The sequence below is a fragment of the Mirounga leonina genome, unplaced genomic scaffold (assembly GCF_011800145.1).
Source record: "Mirounga leonina isolate KUSES-001 unplaced genomic scaffold, KU_Mleo_1.0 Mir_125, whole genome shotgun sequence".
Classification (NCBI taxonomy): domain Eukaryota; kingdom Metazoa; phylum Chordata; class Mammalia; order Carnivora; family Phocidae; genus Mirounga; species Mirounga leonina.
In genome coordinates, this window is record NW_023270305.1 from 67,353,433 (window position 1) to 67,372,640 (window position 19,208).

The window sequence follows — 19,208 nt, forward strand, 5'->3', positions numbered from 1 at the left end:
GGGGTACCACCAATATTAGGTGTCTTAACTGTTAAAAAAAAAAAAAAAAAAGTCAATTCACGATAAGAACCTAAGATTAGAGTCCAATCCATAAAGTTCCATTCTGTCATCCAACTTGTTCCCATTGGTGAAGGCCCCTGGCTGTTGTTTTTACATATAATAAAATGCACCTGGGACGCCTGGGTGGCTCAGTCAGTTAAGCATCTGCCTTCGGCTCAGGTCATGCATGATCCCAGAGTCCTGGGACTGAGTCCCACATCAGGCTTCTTGCTCTGTGGGAAGCCTGTTTCTCCTCTGCCTACCACCCCCCCCCCCCCCCCGCTTGTGCTCTCTTTCTCTGACAAATAATCTTAAAAAATAATAAAAAATAAAAATAAAATAAAATGCACCCATCCTATGTGCATAGTTTGAGGAGTTAAATGTAGACACTTGTGCAACCACAACTGCAATAAAGATACAGAATATTTCTATCATTTTTTTTGAAATGCAAAAAGTTCCTTCATGCCCCTTTGAAACCAATCTCCCCTGAACCTCTAGACTTAGACAACCATTAATGTGTTGTCCATAGAGTAGTTTTGCCTTTTCTAGAATTTCATGTAAATGTATAGTATGTACCCCTTTCTGTCTGGCTTCTTTCACTTAGCATAATGTCTCCAAAATCCATCCACAATGTGTTTATCATTAGTCTGTTCCTCTTCACTGCTTCCATGGCTTTTAAAATCTTGAGGTCCTAATATTATTTGGAAGAAGACTGAGAGGCAAAGGCTAAGGAGAGTAGTTTATTTAGGCCTATATAAAGAATGCATCACCAGCTACCTGGAGGTGTCCATTAAAAGTTCAATATTTTAAGGTAAAAGAATTATTTCCCCTTGATCACAATACTAAATTTTATAGCTAATGTTGCTGAAATCAGAGGGAGTTCATGTCCTATCTTTATCTGACTATACAGATGATGAAATAAGGGCTAAATGCACCTTGAACTTTGTCATGATCTATGTTTATTTTACTACAAGACTGATTTCAAACATACTGACAGGTATCACCTTTTTAACTTCAGCAAAAATCAGCCCAGAACTCAAATAAGCGCTCTTCCTAATCCCGGTAGTTTTTCAATTGGCAATGACAATAAAACTGCAGAGCTACATGATTGACTTTTAGTTGTTCTCTGTCCTCACCTCCCTCCCAAATAAATGGTTCCAGGTTACAAAAAGCAAATTACGAAAAAAACTCAGACAGCAAAAAGTTTCAGGAGGCTTCCCGAGTGAATTTTATTGATAGGTTTGATTGCCTTTAGTGCCATGTTTAAGAGTAGTTAGTGAAGTGGTACAGAACATGGCTCTAATGCATCACTATAGTCCCAACACCCACAAAAGTGAATTTACTTCACCCTAAAGGAACAACATAGTATGACCAACATATCTAGAATATTTCATATAGGGAATGTTTCTTATGCTATAATATATAAACTATATCATTACAAAAATCACCAAAACAACTCAAATACTGACGTCTTTTTTAGAATTAGCTACTCATTCTTCAGTCTGGTCCTAAAAAGGAGGCTTCTCAAGATAAGGTACTTTGTTGCACTTCACACTATCAATAACTCCTCCCCTTTCCTGAAACTCTTTCTACTTCTGCCGACTTTCAAAACACAAAACTCCCAATCATTCATGCCCATTCCTTTTCCTTCAGCCTCCAAAATTCAAGAGGTAAGTAGGCTCCCCAAAATAGTAATTAGCCTCAACCCAAAACACAGTATCTGCCCTTTGATCCAATCTCATTGCTTCAGCTATCACTTTTTAAAGATATTTTAAAAATTTTTTTAAAGATTTTATTTATTTGACAGAGAGCACAAGCAGGGGGAGCAGCAGGCAGAGGGAGAGGGAGAAGCAGGTTTCCCGCTGAACAGAGAGCCCAATGTGGGGCTCCATCCCAGGCCCCTGGGATCACAACCTGAACCGAAGGCAGACACTTAACCAACTGAGCCACCCAGGCGCCCCTGAAGATATTTTTTTAAGTAATCTCTACACCCAACGTGGGGCTTGAATTTACAACACCACAATCAAAAGTCACACATTCTATCAACTAAGCCACCAGTCAGGCACCCCCTTAGCCATCACTTCTCTATTGACCGCTCAGATTTTTAATCCTTAAGCTTGGTTGCTCTACGTTATCTCTTCAAACAGAACATAGCCAAAATCTTCCCCTCTGCATGCAAATCACCTTTATATTCCAATCTATTTGTATTCACTACCTATTAATCCACCTATCCATAATCCTTCTTCTAGTAACTCAGGCTAGAAACCATTAATCTTTAAATAAATCCAATCACTACACACCAATCACTATGTTCCATCAAATCTCCATTGTAAGTGTCTCTTATCCTCCATGCTAATCTGGATTATCTAACTGCCTCCTAGTTGGTCTCCCTGACTTCAATGTCCCCTTCCTTCAAGCCACCCTGCAGATTTATCACCAGCTTCATTTCCCTAAAACATACCTTAAGTGTCCCAGAAAGATGCAGTGGCCTTCCACTCTCCAAGTTACACTGAGGACAAAACATCTAGTATGGAACGTTCCTCTTTAACCTGCCCTGCCTAGGCCTTACACAGGCCAAATACATCATTCTTATTCCCACCTTAATCAATTTGCTCAAACTTCTTTAAGTGGGCTAACCGAATCATTCAAGGCGCCTAAGAAATAATACCTCCTTTTTGTCACCATCAGTAACCCTTCAACCCAGCCTCTCAGCACCCCTATATTATACAGTCATCCATATTCCTTTTGACATTTTTGCCTTCATTATCCTTCCTACCTAACTTGTGACTCTGACACCTAGTACGTACTACGTAAAATACAAGTTAAAAGATACCTCTTCAAGAAAGGATATCCTAGGGGCGCCTGGGTGGCTCAGTTGGTTAAGCGACTGCCTTCGGCTCAGGTCATGATCCCGGAGTCCCGGGATCGAGTCCCACATCGGGCTCCCTGCTCAGCGAGGAGCCTGCTTCTCCCTCTGACCCTCCCCCCTCTCATGTACTCTCTCTCTCTCTCTCAAATAAATAAATAAATCTTTAAAAAAAAGAAAGAAAGAAAGAAAGGATATCCTAGTCAACCATTCCAAAGTTCATAAAAATATTAACTTGGCAGAGCCCCAAAAATCGATTGGAACACCGACGAGCCTCTGTCATCTACTGTAACATATATGAAGTACAAGCAGTTCTTATTTCCAGCAACCTTTTAAAATGCTTAAAGTCATTTTATTCATTATTTTTATGATTCCTATCTTTTATTGCTTTTACTTTCCAAATCAACCAACATTTCCAGGAATGGCCAATTCCACCATGGTGACTAAGTATCCTCCTCAAGGACTTTGCTCATACATGGGAGCTTAGGTTTGTACATAGCATGTTACACCTACTGATGTACTTGGCCACCCTGTTAGGAAATCTCTTATCACTGCCACCACAACACACCAGAACCTCCACACATTCATGCACTTCTTCAGGAATCTGTCCATCTTAGACATGAGCTATATTTCTGTCACTGCCTCCGATGTCTGTGTAAACTCTCTGACAACAGAGTCATTTCAGCTATGATTTCCAGCAATTCTACCTTTGGGGTTTCACATTTAAAGAACACAGTCAATCACACCCACTTACTGCAGACAGAGGGCACACTACTGAATTTATCACTTGGTTTGTTTCCAAATGCTTTATATTAAAACAGTCTAGCCCTATAAGCCCTGCTTGAGAACATCTTTGGCTTTAGACCAGAAGCCATTCAGCTTAACTCTTCCTAAGGGTCTCTGGGCTTAGAGTTGAGGAGGAGCAAGACTAAACTAGCAAAGGGAGGAAAAGTATAGTGGAAAAGAAATATACACAAAGGATTATTTACCTCAAGTATAAAGCAATTACCCTGTCCCCCACTCCCCATATTACTATTCAAGTACTACCCTTCCAAACATTTACTTCAATCCAAATTATTTTTGGAGTTATTGTAAAACTACCTTTAGGTTAAAAATGCGGCGGGGGTTTTTTTGTTTTGTTTTTTAAAGATTTTCTTTTTAAGCTATCTCTACACCCAACATGGGGCTTGAATCCACAACCCTGATATCAAGAGTCACATGCTTCACCAACTGAGCAGCCAGGCGCCCCTAAAATGTTTGTGTCATTTTATAGACACACCATGTAATTAATCCCTAAAAACTCTTAAACACAATTAACAGAAACACCAGCATTCTATTGGCAAAGAAAATCTGTTATTTATACCTACAAGATTTTGTCATTAAGAAAAAAACCAAACATGGGGCGCCTGGCTGGCTGTCGGTGGAGCTTACAACTCTTGATCTGGGGCTTCTAAGTTCCGGCCCCACGTTGGGGGTAGAGTTTCCTTAAAAATAAAACCTTAAAAAAACAAACAGGAAAACAGAAAACAGACCAAATGAAATGCAAATACACACAAAGAGAAATTCAAATGGCCACTAAACATATGAGAATGTTCACCCCCAGTAGTAATAGGAAAATGCAAATTTCCTAATAGGGAAAATGCAAAATTAAAGTCACAATGAAATAGCGTTTCTCTCATTAGATTGAAGAAAAAAAAATTCTCAATGCCAAATGGAGACAAGGACATAGAGCTGTGCTGTCTGATCTAAGAGCTAGTAGCCACATGTGGCTAGTAAGAATTTGAACCATGGCTAATCCAAACTGAGATATGTTGGTAAGTATAAAATACATACCATATTTCAAAGAATTTAATAAAAAATGCAAAAATATCTCATTAATTTTTATTGTTTTCATACTGAAATGGTATCTTCAATATACTAGATAAAATATATTACTAAATTACCTTCTCCTGCTCTTTTTTGTTAAAGTAGCTACTAGAAAATTTGAAGTTACACTTGTGCATGCGCTCTCTGACAAATAAATAAAATCTTTAAAAGAAAAAAGAAAGAAAATTTTAAGTTACGTGTGTGGCCAATGCTGTATTTATATAGTACAGTCTGATATTGATATAGAGCAACAGAAACTTTTAGTTTCTGACAATATATATATACATTTATATTACATTTATATATACATGTATATATTGTCCCCTTTTTCTCATTGTAATGGTAGCAGAGCTATAAAATTGGTGTTTATATATTTGGTATTCACATAATTGGTGTTTATATGTAGCTTCTGAACCCTAATGTTGTTTAAGATATAACTGCTTCTAACAGGGAGCATAAATTGCTACAGCCACTTTGGAGAGAATTTTGGAAATACCTTGGTAGGCAGTACGATGAGAAAAGCCTACAATTCAGCAATTATACCCCTAAGTATGTGCTCTAGAGAAACTCTTATATATATAGTATAATATGTATATCAAAAGACATGTAAATTATATTTTAACACTACTGTTTACAATTACAAAAATAACCCAAATGTCCATCCAAAGAGACTAAATGTGTTATAATCATACAATGGAATACTATATAATACATATGCAATACTATTAGAAAGGAATAGAGCAACAAGAACTTCACAAAAATGCTGAGAAAAGCAAATTGTATGAAAAGGCATTCCATATATGATCACGCACAAAAACTATAAAATCTCTTAAGAGCTTGACCTAAGAGTAGTATATGCACAGATACGTACACAGAGATCATATATGTGAGGGTAGGCACAAAATTCAGGACAGTGGGGAAAAAAGGCTGGAATCTGTAAAGGTAACAAGAGGGTTTCAAGTATGCTGGGATGTCCTACACCTAAACTAAGCTGGGTAGTGGGTACTTTGGTGTTCATTATTCTTTATAACTTTTTTACATCTGAAATATATCTGTGCTTTTAACATATGACTTTATGGACCATGCACAGCACCATACTTTATGGTTTTGGAGATATAAGCAAAAACGTCACAATTTTCACCATGTTAGAAGCAGTTATACCTTAAACAACATCAGGGTGCAGAAGCTACATAAAAACACCAATTATGTGAATACCAAATATATAAACACCAATTTTATACCTCTACTACCCTAACAATGAGAAAAAGGGGACAATATATACATACTACATCAGGGTACAGCAAAACTTTTCTTTAAAGAACCAAGAAGTATTTGGGGCTGTACAGGGCCATATGGTTTCTGTCACAACTACTCAACTTGCCATAGCAGTGGGAAAGCAGCCACAGACTCTATGTAAACAAATGAGCATAGCTGTGTTCTAATAAAACTTTATTTACAAAAACAGACAGGAGACAAAATTTGACCAATGAGCCATAACTAGGTGACCCCTATCTAGATCCATCTTCAAAAAAGAAATCATGGGGTGCCATGTACCTCAGTCGGTATAGCATGTGACTCTTGATGTCAGGAAAGTGGGCTCAGGCCACACACTGGGTGGAGAAATTACTTAAAAAATAAAATCTTAAAAGAAAGAAACCACTAAATCCATTAAGTAAAATTCTGAAGGAGAAATGGATTTGCATGGTAACAAAATATGCCATGATCTACCCGATAATCACAAAAGAGAAAATGTTCCTTGTCCGTGGGGACATCTAGCAATCATCAACTTCACCTGTGATCAAACTTAGCCCCACTAATCATGTTAAATCAGGCATTTTGTGCCTACTGAGGTGATGTAATACGGAGCAGCATCAACTATGAAGTATCCTGGCCAAAATGTTTAACCTGAATTTAACTCAAGTCTTTAACAGCCTACAGAAGACAAAGGAGTAAATTTTTAAAAAGACCCCAAAGAAACAAACAAATTCTGAATATAGGGCATTTTACAAGATAATCTCTTCAAAAAGAGATTTTGAAATAGGTATTTAAATTTAAATTTAAAAGAGAACTGAGACACAACAGCAAATACAGTATAATAGTGCACGATCCTTCAATGGACCTTGGTGTGGAAGGGAAAAGCTATCTAAGTCATTTTTGACCTAACTGGGGAAATCTGCATATGGATTGCGGATTAGATGATTTCTGGGGATTAGATAATTGTGTTATGTATGATGACAATATTGTAGGTAGGAAGAAAATGTAACTTTAGGGGGAGATTCACATTTAAGTATTTAGAGGTGAAGTATTAGAAGGTGAAAAAATTATTTTTAAATGGTTCAGCAAAGATTATATAAAGCAAATATGGCAAAAAATATAAATACTGTTGAATTTAAGTGGTGGGTAGATAGGTACTCAGTATACTATGACAATGTTCTGTGGGATTAAAAATTTTCATGAACTAAAAAAAAATGTTCATAAATATAGCATTATATGTCAACTATGCTTCGACAAAAGAATTTTTCATAATAAAAAGGCAATGATGCATTATGAGATTATTAGTTTATTAAATTTTATTCAACACTCTCCTCCACAAATACTAGTTTTAAGTGTCCCCCACGTATCAAATTTGACCCAAAAGAAACTCTTCTCAAATTCATGACCCTGATGCTTTTTCTGCTTTCTAAAAGCAAGAACAAGACAACTACAAAATACTCTAATTATACTGTCATTTGAATTTTACACATTTTAGAAAGATTCTTTTTTTTTTTTTTAAAGATTTTATTTATTTGACAGAGAGAGACACAGCGAGAGAGGGAACACAAGCAGAGAGAGTGGAAGAGGGAGAAGCAGGCTCCCAGATGAGCAGGGAGCCTGACGCGGGGCTCAATCCCAGGACCCCGGGATCATGACCTGAGCCGAAGGCAGCCGCTCAACTGACTGAGCCACCCAGGCGCCCCTTTAGAAAGATTCTTAACATATGAATATACCTATATTTCCTTTATAACATTTTTACTTATTACCTTGTATAATTAATCATATACATTAAGTTTTACTCCCTCACTCCTCCAGATGGCAGATTCAAATAAACTTTGTTCCCCAAAGTGCCTAATGCTAGCAGACAATATTTACCAAATAAAAATTGAACAGAAGGAAATTTGTACTCATACCTTTAAAAAGTTAACCATCTAGGGTTTTTTTTTTTTTTAAGTTTATTTACTTATTTTTAAAGAAATCTCTACACCCAATGTGGGTCTTGAACTCACAAGCCCGGGATCAAGAATTCCTTGCTCTTCCAACTGAGCCAGCCAGGCGCCCTTAAGCATCTAGTTCTTGAGAAGGAATGTAAACCTCTCTCCCCTCTTCCTACTCCCTAGTGTCCTCTCATTAAAATATACTGTTTCTGGGCGCCTGACTGGCTCACTCAGCAGAAGAGGCGACTGGATCTCCTGGGCATGAACTGGAGCCCAGGTTGGATGTAGAGACTACTTAAATAAATAAATAAACTTAAAAAAAAAAACACATACACAAAAACTTTAAAGATACTGTTTCTATGGAAAGCTTTACTCAGCAGGTATTTACAGATACAACAAATACAATGTAGATACATAATACATAGATAAAGCAGCATATAAAACTAACACAGTTGTTGCCCTTATGTAGCTTACACTCTAATAGAAAATGAGAATCTGGGGCGCCTGGGTGGCTCAGTTGTTAAGCGTCTGCCTTCGGCTCAGGTCATGATCCCAGGGTCCTGGGATCGAGCCCCACATCAGGCTCTCTGCTCAGTGAGAAGCCTGCTTCTCTCTCACCCTCTGCCTGCAGCTCTGCCTACTTGTGCTCTCTCTCTGTCAAATAAATAGATAAAATATTTTTTTTTAAGATTTTATTTTATTTATTTGACAGAGAGAGAGACAGCGAGAGAGGGAACACAAGCAGGGGGAGTGGGAGAGGGAGAAGCAGACTTCCCACCGAGCAAGGAGCCCGGCTCAATCCCAGGACCCCGGCTCAATCCCAGGGCCCCGGGATCACGACCTGAGCCGAAGGCAGACGCTTAATGACTGAGCCACCCAGGCACCCCAATAAATAAAATCTTTAAAAAAGAAAGAAAGAAAGAAAGAAAATGAGAATCTTAGAACAGAACTCTCAATTTTAGAGTCAAAAGGACCTCAAGATATCACATGGTCCAGCCCTCTGCCTTAACTCAGGTAGAACTACTACATTGCAAATTAAAATTACTAAATCCTAGAAAGAATAAGTAACTTGCAAAGTCACAGAATCATTAGTTTCTATGTGAACCTCAAACTGGGTCTTCTGCCTTCTAGGTCAGGTACTCTTTCAACCTACCATGTATCAGGTAGTGGTATAATAGTAGTAGTAGTAGCAGTAGTAACAGCAATAGAAAGCACTCGAATGTTAGTGACTATATGTGCCAGGCTCTATAATAATGGCTTTCCTTGGACTGTCCTAATCTAACAATTTTATGAACTCTATTGTTATTCTGGGGCACCTGGCTGGCTGTGTTGGTGGAGCATGTGACTCTTGTTGATCACAGGGTCGTGAGTTCAAGCCCCACGTTGGGTGCAGAGATTACTTAAAATCTTTTAAAAAACAAAATAAAAATTTTAAAATATGCATATATTATCATTCACTTTACAAATGAGAAAACTGAGGTTTAGAGACAGTAAGTAACTTGCTTTAAGTTACCCATCTATGGAGTGATGGGACAGGAATTCAAATCCAAGTAGTTTGACTTCAGTGTCAATGCCTCCAATCATCATCCTCCTTTTGCAGCTTTTTCCAGAAACATAATCCACTCCAAGTATAAAGCCTTCTTACATTTAATATACACTTACACAAATAAACCGTGCTAAGCATCCTACAGCATTACCTAAATGCATAAAGTAGCAAAAAATTCAGAAATACATATCTAAATATGTTGACAAGAAGCCTCATGCATGTTTGTGAACAAGTAATTCTCACCTAGGTCTATGGGTATAGAAGGTTTTCATTCACATATGACTAAGAAGGATTTTATTATTATCAAGGCATTACTCTGAAATAATAGAATTAAGGCCTAAAAACATAGTCTCCTAATGTCATGACCATTTGGCCAATTCCTCTGACCATTTTTCACTTAGTATGCTCCTGAAACTACTGCTATATAGCATCTCCCAAACTCTGTTAGCAAAAAATATCTGACAACCAATTAAATCTCAGACTTATCTTTGTTAGACTGTTTTCAGTCCTCATAAACAGGCACAATGTTATTCCAGCTAGCTCTCTAAAATTAACTATGCATCTCTTCTCCTTTCTATTCAGAATATACCTTATACTTGACTCCATAATTTAGCCATGCAATATATGCCTGAACAAAAACAAAAGACCCACCTACAAGAATTCCAGTCTGTAGGGTGATCAGAAAGTCCGAAAACATAGATATTATTTTAACATTCTGTACTGGAGTATCAACAAACCATTTATTGTCTATGCATCTGGGCTTCCAGATCTGGTGGCCACCCTGTACTTAAATAAAAATCAAGAAATCACAGAGGCAGAAAAAGCAACGCAAACTAGAAGCGCAAGAGAAGAGCAAATAACCTGAACTAAAAACAAACCTATCACTGAGAAAAAGACACATGATGTAGAATAACAGTAATAATGCAATCTAAATCATCACGAATCCTTCCAAACTTCTACTTCCCTTACAAACTAGAGTTAGATTACATAAAACAAAAACAAAGAAGAGTATAACTGAAAACCATTATATATTAGGCAAAAGTTACCATTTCACTTTCACGTTTTGCTTCAAAACACTCGACAACAGATGAATAGCAAGAAATTAAACTCAGTTTCCTTACATTTAGGGCCGACAACCACAAAAGCTTTAATTAAATGCTGTACTATAGAAATGAAACCAGTTACAAGAGATAATTTATCAAGTAAGGCTTTATTTTTTAATCTAAAATGTTGAACAGCTTAGTGAACCTGGTCTGACTTACAGCACTAAATTTAATATATTCAAAAAGTTCAAATTCTGGGACGCCTGGGTGACTCAGTCAGTTGAGCATATGACTCTTGATTTCGGCTCGGGTCATGATCTCAGGGTCGTGGGATCAAGCCCCACGATGGGCTCGGGGCTCTAGCACTCTGCCTGGAGTCTGCTTGAGATGCTTTCCTTCTCCCTCTGCCCCTCCCCCACTCACTCTCTAATAAAATCTTTTTTTAAAAAGTTCAAATTCTTCTGCACATCAGCACTTTGATAGAAGTGATAAATACAGTCACAAAAATATAGTAAAAGTGAAACTAGTAATTTGAAGGCTTAATTTGGGTGCTATAACTGAAGTCTCTTAGGTCATGAATGGAACCAGTGTTCATTTTTATCTTGAGGCACTGAAATAAACACAAGTTGATTTGCTTTAAAATAAAAAAAAATCTCAATTTACTGCAGCAAGCAAGATCACATGAGAGTCTGACTCAATGCCTCACAAATGAAAGCAAAAGACCATTATGAATTAAGATAAAAACAAAGATCAAAGATCTCTCATGCTTATCTTAAATGTGCAATGTTTGTGTAAACTCAGGAAGAGGCATTTTTACCAAACTGGATCATCACTAGGAAAGGTACGTAACAGAAAGTAGAAAAATAAGCACCTGCTTCATAAGACATCCTCATGCAGACATTTACAATGCAGGAAAAACAAAGGCACAACTTCAAGTTACACACCACAGCTCCAGAATTAAGGGAAGCAGTAACAAATATACAGACCAATTTTAGCATAATAAACTGAGACAGACTGGCTCCATCAGCCATCTCCAACAGAACTGTCAAATAACCAGAAAACAGAAGTAGCAGTCACAAATCAGCGACAGTAGTTCCAGACACTAATGGCCAATCACTAATCTTTCAGCTATACTCACAAAAGAACACAAAGAGCAACAGCGTTTTTTCTAAATACAAATGACAACATATATTTTATAGGTGCATCCCAAGTCACTTAAACCAGTCTTGCTAAAAAGTCCTGTTTACCCTGCTCCCATTATCCTACCTTCTCCCATCTTCCTGTCCAAGAACTCATTTATCCAAGCTTGGGCAGTAAATGGAAACACCTGAAGGCCTCAGCTTCCCTCATGCCTAATACAGGGATCTCTTTTCTATCTTTGGCTCACCTTTTAATCTTAGGTACAACAATATTTCCCCCTTCCTACTTCCTCTTTCCATTTATCAGTCTTGGTCTAGTTACAGAAAAACTCTTCTTTCCTCTTTTATTTTTCTTCCCTCTTGTTAAAAATAGTAATGTTAAAAATAGTAATGCTCTGTGCGCCTGGGTGGCTCAGTCGTTAAGTGTCTGACTCTTGATCTCAGGGTCGTGAGTTCAAGCCCCGCACTGGGCATGGAGAGCCTACTTAAAAATAAATAAATAGATAGATAGTAAAGCTCTAGGGGCTACAGACTGACTCAGTCAGTGGAGCATGCGACTGTTGATCTCAGGGTGCTGAGTTCATGCCCCACCTTGCATGTAGAGCTTACTTAAAAAAAAAAAAAGTAAAGCTCTAATCACAGCTTCTAAGTGTAGTATAGAAAACACCATACATCCCAAATCGTCCACTCCTAATTTCAGTCATCCACAAAAAAAGCACAGTTGTAATGTAGACTGAGGCAGTGTGTTTGCTATCACAATGTAAAATCTATGAGAGCAGGGATTTTTGTCTGTTTTGTTCAGTCTTCAGCCATGAACGGTGCCTTACAGGTTAGAAGGCACTCAGGGAATGCCAAAATAATGGCTGAGGATGGGGTGGCTACAGACTAAATACTATTAACTACGTGGAATTCTTTACTTCTCAGTGGGCTGGTAGCCTCCAGTAAGTAAAAGTAAAGGGAAGCCACTCATATCTGAACTTGATCTCCCCATACATTCTATCACTTAGAGTTGCTTTGAGTTCATTATTTCCTCTTTGTAAGGGACTCAGAAGAAGGGCCACCTGTATTTAATAGGTAATACCAGTTCATTAACTCAGAATTGAATGCTTTAATGAGAAGAGGGTAAAAGAAACATTCTTTCCCAAGATAGGTTAAGTACCCATGAGCAGTATGGACACTCCTAGATTCTCCTACTTATAAGGACATCTATTAACTCTCCCTTTTCCATGTTAAGAGTGCACTTATACATACCTACAACAAGAAAATAAAATGCAATTAGACTTAAGAATCAGTGACATTACTCTCAAGCTTTAAAGTGTTTTGAAATCCTTCAGAACTTCACAAATTATCCTTTATCAAACCTGCTTCTCGGGTCTATACTATCTAACAAACAAAATCTATTCACTTAGATTTTTCTTATATACAGACTTGATTATACCTGATAATAACCACATTTTAAAAAGTTTCCCACTAAGGAAAAGCTTTTTCATGTTTCTGTCACACAAATGCACTTAACATACAGAACCTATTTCGAAGTGGGGGACATTCTATGTAGACAAAAAGCACAGCAATACTAGACACAGGTCTTATTCTCCTTATACCCCTGCCAATATTTAGTTCCATCTCTGAAAGTGAGACAAGTTCCTTAATATTCAATAGAAGTCTTCCAGCGTTCATCTCTCTCTCCTCTAAATATCAGACCATGTATTTAATAGTCTTTTGTTCAAAGGAATGTAAAACAAGTTTTTCAACAAGGGTTATGTTTCCAAACTTTAAGGTCTCTAATTTTCAGAAAGAAATCAATTTAAAGCCAATAGTTGTTATATTGATATTTCAACATACTAAAAAAAAAAAAACCTTTGACTCCATTTTTAGTAAGTTAATATTACACTAGTAAATGAGGGGCGCCTGGGTGGCTCAGTCGTTAAGCATCTGCCTTCAGCTCAGGTCATGATCCCGGAGATCTGGGATCAAGCCCCACATCAGGCTCCCTGCTCCGCAGGAAGCCTGCTTCTCCCGCTCCCACTCCCCCTACTTGTGTTCCCTCTCTCTCTGTGTCTCTCTGTGAAATAAATAAATAAAATCTTTAAAAAATAAAAAAAAATAAAGTAAATGAAAAAAGCTTTGAATTGGTGAACTGTGCTTTAAATGTTACAAACCATGTTAAATTTCCCTAAATATATGAACAAGTTAAAATACCACAATTGTTAAACTACTGGGTCCTTAAATAAGTTGCTACGTACAAAGGGTATCATTATAAAAAGTATATGTCATGCCAAGAAATAAGAAGATACCGTAGATGTGGTCACAAGTTAGCTGTAGCTAAAAAAGAAAAATATTTACTTGAGAACTCCTCTATGTCGTGACTTACCATAATCCAGAACAAAATGTTTATGTCTGTTATTAACATTAAATTGAAAAGGGGGGCGCCTGGGTGGCTTAGTCGTTAAGCATCTGCCTTCGGCTCAGGTCATGATCCCAGGGTCCTGGGATCGAGCCCCACATCGGGCTCCCTGCTTGGCGGGAAGCCTGCTTCTCCCTCTCCCACTCCCCCTGCTTGTGTTACCTCTCTCTGTCAAATAAATAAAATCTTAAAACAAACAAACATTAAATTGAAAGGGAGAAATAACACACCCTGAAGTTTGAATGAAAATTAAAAAAAAAAAAAAAGAACGAGCTACCTTATGGTATTTTTTTCTAGGTTGGTAGATGAGGCTAAAAATGAAATCTCACAATCTTTATAAAATCTGATAATTTTTTTTAAAGATTTTATTTATTTATTTGACAGAGAGAGACACAGCGAGAGAGGGAACACAAGCAGGGGGAGTGGGAGAGGGAGAAGCAGGCTTCCCACCGAGCAGGGAGCCCGATGCAGGGCTTGATCCCAGGACCCTGGCATCATGACCGAGCCGAGGGCAGACGCTTAACAACTTAGCCACCCAGGCGCCCTAAAATCTGAGAAATTAAACTACAATATATAGACTACACTTTCAGAAAATTTCATTCCATCAAGAATTTAGTAAAGACTCTTTTTAATCATAATACTGATTCAACTCCCTGATCAAATCACTCAAGTTAGTCTAAATGGTGGTTTTCTTTGGGGGGGGGGGGTACAGCTTAAACACTGAAAAGTGTAATGCAAGTCCAGTCTACGCAAAGAGGTTAAACCACGTTAGAAATGTTTCATTTGAAAAAAGATTCCAAAATGGCTAATCAGAGATATTAGCATACTTAAATTACTCTCGAAGATCAAAAGTTATTTTCTTTTAAATGTTTTGTTATAAACAAGTATCATCAACAAAAATAAGGATAAAACAAAGATTATGAAGTATCTTTTTGTTCACCTATACTTGTTAGATCAGTTGCTAGAAGATGACAGACCCTGTCATTTTATAAATTTTAAAGTCAAGCAAAAACTACAAAAACCAATATTCCCAAACTCTACCCTATTTCCCTTCACTGTTTAGTTGGAGTACAAAATAGTGGGATGGAAAGTAGTCAGATTACATTTCCAGGGTTTACCTAGTATCTGAGAATTTTACCTCATAGCCCCAATCTGTCAATTCTTTTAATCCACAATTCTACTGATGTGATATATAAAATATGTTTCTACCATAAAAGTTTAAAGCTACTAATAATTTGGTTTCAACTCAAATTCTGAAATTAGTTCACTAAGAAAAAATAAAGAACCAGGTACAATGTGGAAAAAAAACAAACACAATGGATATCCAGAAGTAACCATATTCCCCCAAATTCTCTTACGACTAACCATAATTTTATATTTTATGCTAAGTATTACTTGAATAAATTTTGCTATTCAAATTCTGGGATTTAAAAAAAGCTTAACTATTCTAACTCTGACCCTGTCAGTTGTTTCCCAACTAATTTTTTCTTAAAATTAGTGAACTGTGAAAGGCAAAGTTCACAGAAAAAGTAAAATACCATGTGTTATATTTTAATAAGTTAATTTTATTCACTTTATCTTATGAAAGACCACTTGTATCTTACGAAAAACCACTACGGAGTTAAATTATACTATTTTACTACTTCCTATTCTAGGTAATGTCACAAGATACTTTAAAATAGTTACATGTAACATACAAGTTTTCATACAATGTAGATAATATATGTAACTAACACCAATGAGTGGTGGGGGGGAATTCACTGTCAGTATCATGTGCAATAAAAGAAATGTTTACCAACTCATTTACAAGGGCATGTTTAAAAACTGAGCCAAGGGCGAAAGGACTGTAATGAATCTCCACAATCACTAAACTACACTTTGGCAAATTCTACTCTTCCAAGAGTGCCAAGAGAGTCCATCAGCATCAAATTTTAATTCAAAAGACTTCGTAAAAAATGTACATTATAGGAAAATAAATTTTCAACAAGAAAACCACTTTTTCTGACCTTTTCAACTTGTGAATCAGATATTCTTAGAAGCACAGCTATTTAGACATACCATTCCTTCAGATGATGCAATCTTAAGGGATTTGGTAATTATAACATGTTAATTACTAACATAAAATAATATTTATTGCCATGACTATCAGGCAAACTTTAAAAGCTTTCACCTATTCCTGGAGTCTTCACAGAAATCAGACACCTGGTATGAGAAAACAGGTGTTCTAAGATTTGCTGGTCACTTCTAAGAGAATAATTACAACATGAAGAAATTCAAAGGATAATGTACAAAAACTGAGGAAATCTTAACTAACGGGTATGAAAGATCACATAAAAATACTATTCCATGCTGATAAAGCAACATAAAAAGCCACTGTAGAAACCGTGATAAGACTTTATGAGAGCAAAAATAAATGAAAGGGAAAAACACAAACCACCACCATTAAAAGGAAAAAAGACATTGAGAGAAACAAAAAAGGATGGTAAAAATCAGGATTATCCCTGGAAAAAAAAAGTTGACAAAAAAAAAACCTTTCTAAACACTAAATTTTAAAAGTTCAATTGAAACAATACATTGCCCATTGAAGAAGCCTACAAAAATATTTCTTTAAAAATTACCGTTTTAATAGTATAACTTCATATTTTTTTTAAAGCCTGTACACTTGGAAAAGACTATTATAATTAGAATAACTTGTCTCCATTTAGAAATTCTCTATTTAAAAGTAGGCCAACAATAGGAACTTTGCTATTGCACAACAGATAAAGTAAATGAAATAATGCCCATTAACATTCAGCGTGGATGGCATGTTTCTCTATCTCCCAGAACATACCAACTTACGCTATCTGCCCGGAACAATCTACCACTTCTACATCCGTGCAGTAGCTCAAATAAAATGAGTTCCTCTGTTAATCCCACAATAAACCTCAGTAATTCTCACATCACAGTTGTAAACGTCTCTTAACAGAAAAAGAATGTTTTTCCCAAAATAGTTACATATCACTAAGACTACTCAAATTCCTAAATAATCCTTTTACGAGACTCCTGCCAACTTTATTTTGATACGTTAAACATGTGGAGCCTATTTTAAAAGGTCTTTAACTGTGACTTCATGAAAACAGCTTCCTAGTTAGCTGTTCATAAAATATCTTCTTTTTAAAGTTTTCACGTTGTTTTTAAGCCGACTTGAATACTGATGAATCTGGGCCGGCTTAAGAAGCAGTTTTGCCAAATAAGATGGGCAAACGTTCTAGATCTGCTAAATCCGACATTAGAGGTCAGGCAACTTAAAAAATGAAGTAACTATTTTCAACATTCACTGAGTCCCTCGTTTTTAAAATTACCTCGGTGTCATTTCCACATTTGACGTTTAAGAATACAACCTTTTTTTTTTTTTAAGGTTATTAGGCTCAGTTAAATTACAAAAACAAAACAAAACAAAACAAAAACGGATCTGCCACAAAAAGCTGATTAGTCTACTCTTAAAAGGTGTCTGGAAGATTTGGGTTACTGGCGGTAGAAGTTTCATTTAAAAACTCCTCTGTTAAAAACAATGACATCCGAAAAGGATCGCTGGGGAAGGAAGGGAAGAGAAGCCCGGAGTCGGCTAAGAAGCGACTTAAAGCCACTTAAGAAGGAAGGAGGTGGTGAGACGCACAGACAGAAGAGCGAGAAAGAAGATTTTAACAAGGAAGTGAAGTGGAGCGCAGAGTGGGGCAGAAGCGGATGAGGAAACAAATGGAAAAGGTAAGGTTTTCAAATAAGCACGATCCAGGAAGGGATGAGTTAAGGCCTGGGGTAGCCCCAGTGTTTTGGTGTGAAAGAGATGCTCGCAGACTGAAGCAGAGAACAGGGGAAAGCAGTTTACTTCCAGGCGTTGGAGCAAAGTAAAATTCCCTGCCCCGAGCCTCTCCCAGCCTGGCCGAGCGCGGAGGCGGCGGCTGGGGAAGGGGCCTAGCCAGGAGCCAGGCCCGGCGTTCTGCTCCCCCAGGCTCCACGGCAGAAGAGGCGAGGATTAGGCAGGCAGGGCCCACGACCTTAGCCCGGCGGCACCCCGAAAACGGTCCGGGGCCTCGGCGGTGCCCGCGAGCCGTTTCCCCTGCGGCGGGGTGCGGAGCGGCCTTACCTGGGGCGAGGGAGGGAAGCGAGGTCTAGGGCGTCCGCTCTCGCCCGCCGCAGAGACCCTCTGCTGCACTCAGCCCAGGCTGCCGACCGAGGCGCGACCCTGCCTCAGCCGCCGCTTCCCCGTCGGGGTCTCGGCCGCCGCCTCCGCCGCCTCCGGGGCTGTTTACACCGTCGGGCCCCGCACGCCGCCGCCGCCGCCGCTGCCGCCTTCTCTCCACCCTAGCGCCGTTGCCGATTCGGCCGCCGCCACCTCCTCCGCCGCAGCCTCGTCTCTCTGGAGCATCTTCCAGCCACCGAACCCTGAGAAACAGAGACTCCAGCCGCGCCGGCAGGAAACTCCCCCGCAACTGCTAGGGGGACCAGGCGGTCAGAGTACCGGCGGCTTTTCCGCCATTGAGCAGCAGCCGCTCGGCTCCTTCTGCAACCCCCTCCCCGCACCCTGTCCTCCCCGCCCCTCGGCGAGCCCCGCCCCCAGCTCACACCCATTGGGACGGTGCAGCCTCTCGCTGCACCCGGTTGGCTAGACGACCCGTCAATCATCACCCTCCCTCCTACTTCGGCTGCTCTGTACCTCGGTACTTAGTTTTCACCGCCCACAATGCCCCGCCTCTCAGTTCCTAATTTCCCATTGGGCATCAGCGACCACCTTCAATTGGCAAGGTCAACTATCCATCAAACACCGCCCACTGAGTGAGACCCAACCCTTCATTACCATTTACTTCATTCAGCCGCGCCTCTGGGTGTTAGGGACCAACCCACCCCAACAGCCATAAGTAGAGATCACCATCAATCAAGTAACGCCCACCTGCACTCCGCCTCGCAAAGACCGAGCCCTAGCGATTCTCTTTTCTTATTGGTCCAAAGGGTGACCCGAACCCTCAATGATTGGCTTTCAGTCCGTGTCCGTCACTGAACCAATTTCCAAGTCCGTCACACTGGCTTTTTTTAAATGAACGCGCAAAAGGCGGGGAAGTATCCGAAGAGCGATTGGC

At 38.7% G+C, this 19,208-nt stretch overlaps 1 protein-coding gene across 2 annotated transcripts in view; it reads right to left on the reverse strand.

Annotated features, from left to right (window-relative positions):
• Positions 1 to 18,649, reverse strand: part of PPM1B (protein phosphatase, Mg2+/Mn2+ dependent 1B) — a 78,575-nt gene extending 59,926 nt beyond the window's left edge. For both annotated transcript variants that reach the window (XM_035001659.1, XM_035001658.1), the window contains exon 1: positions 18,218 to 18,649. The gene's annotated coding sequence lies outside the window, so the exon portion shown is untranslated. The remainder of the gene's footprint in view (positions 1 to 18,217) is intronic.
• Positions 18,650 to 19,208: the final 559 nt, after the last annotated feature.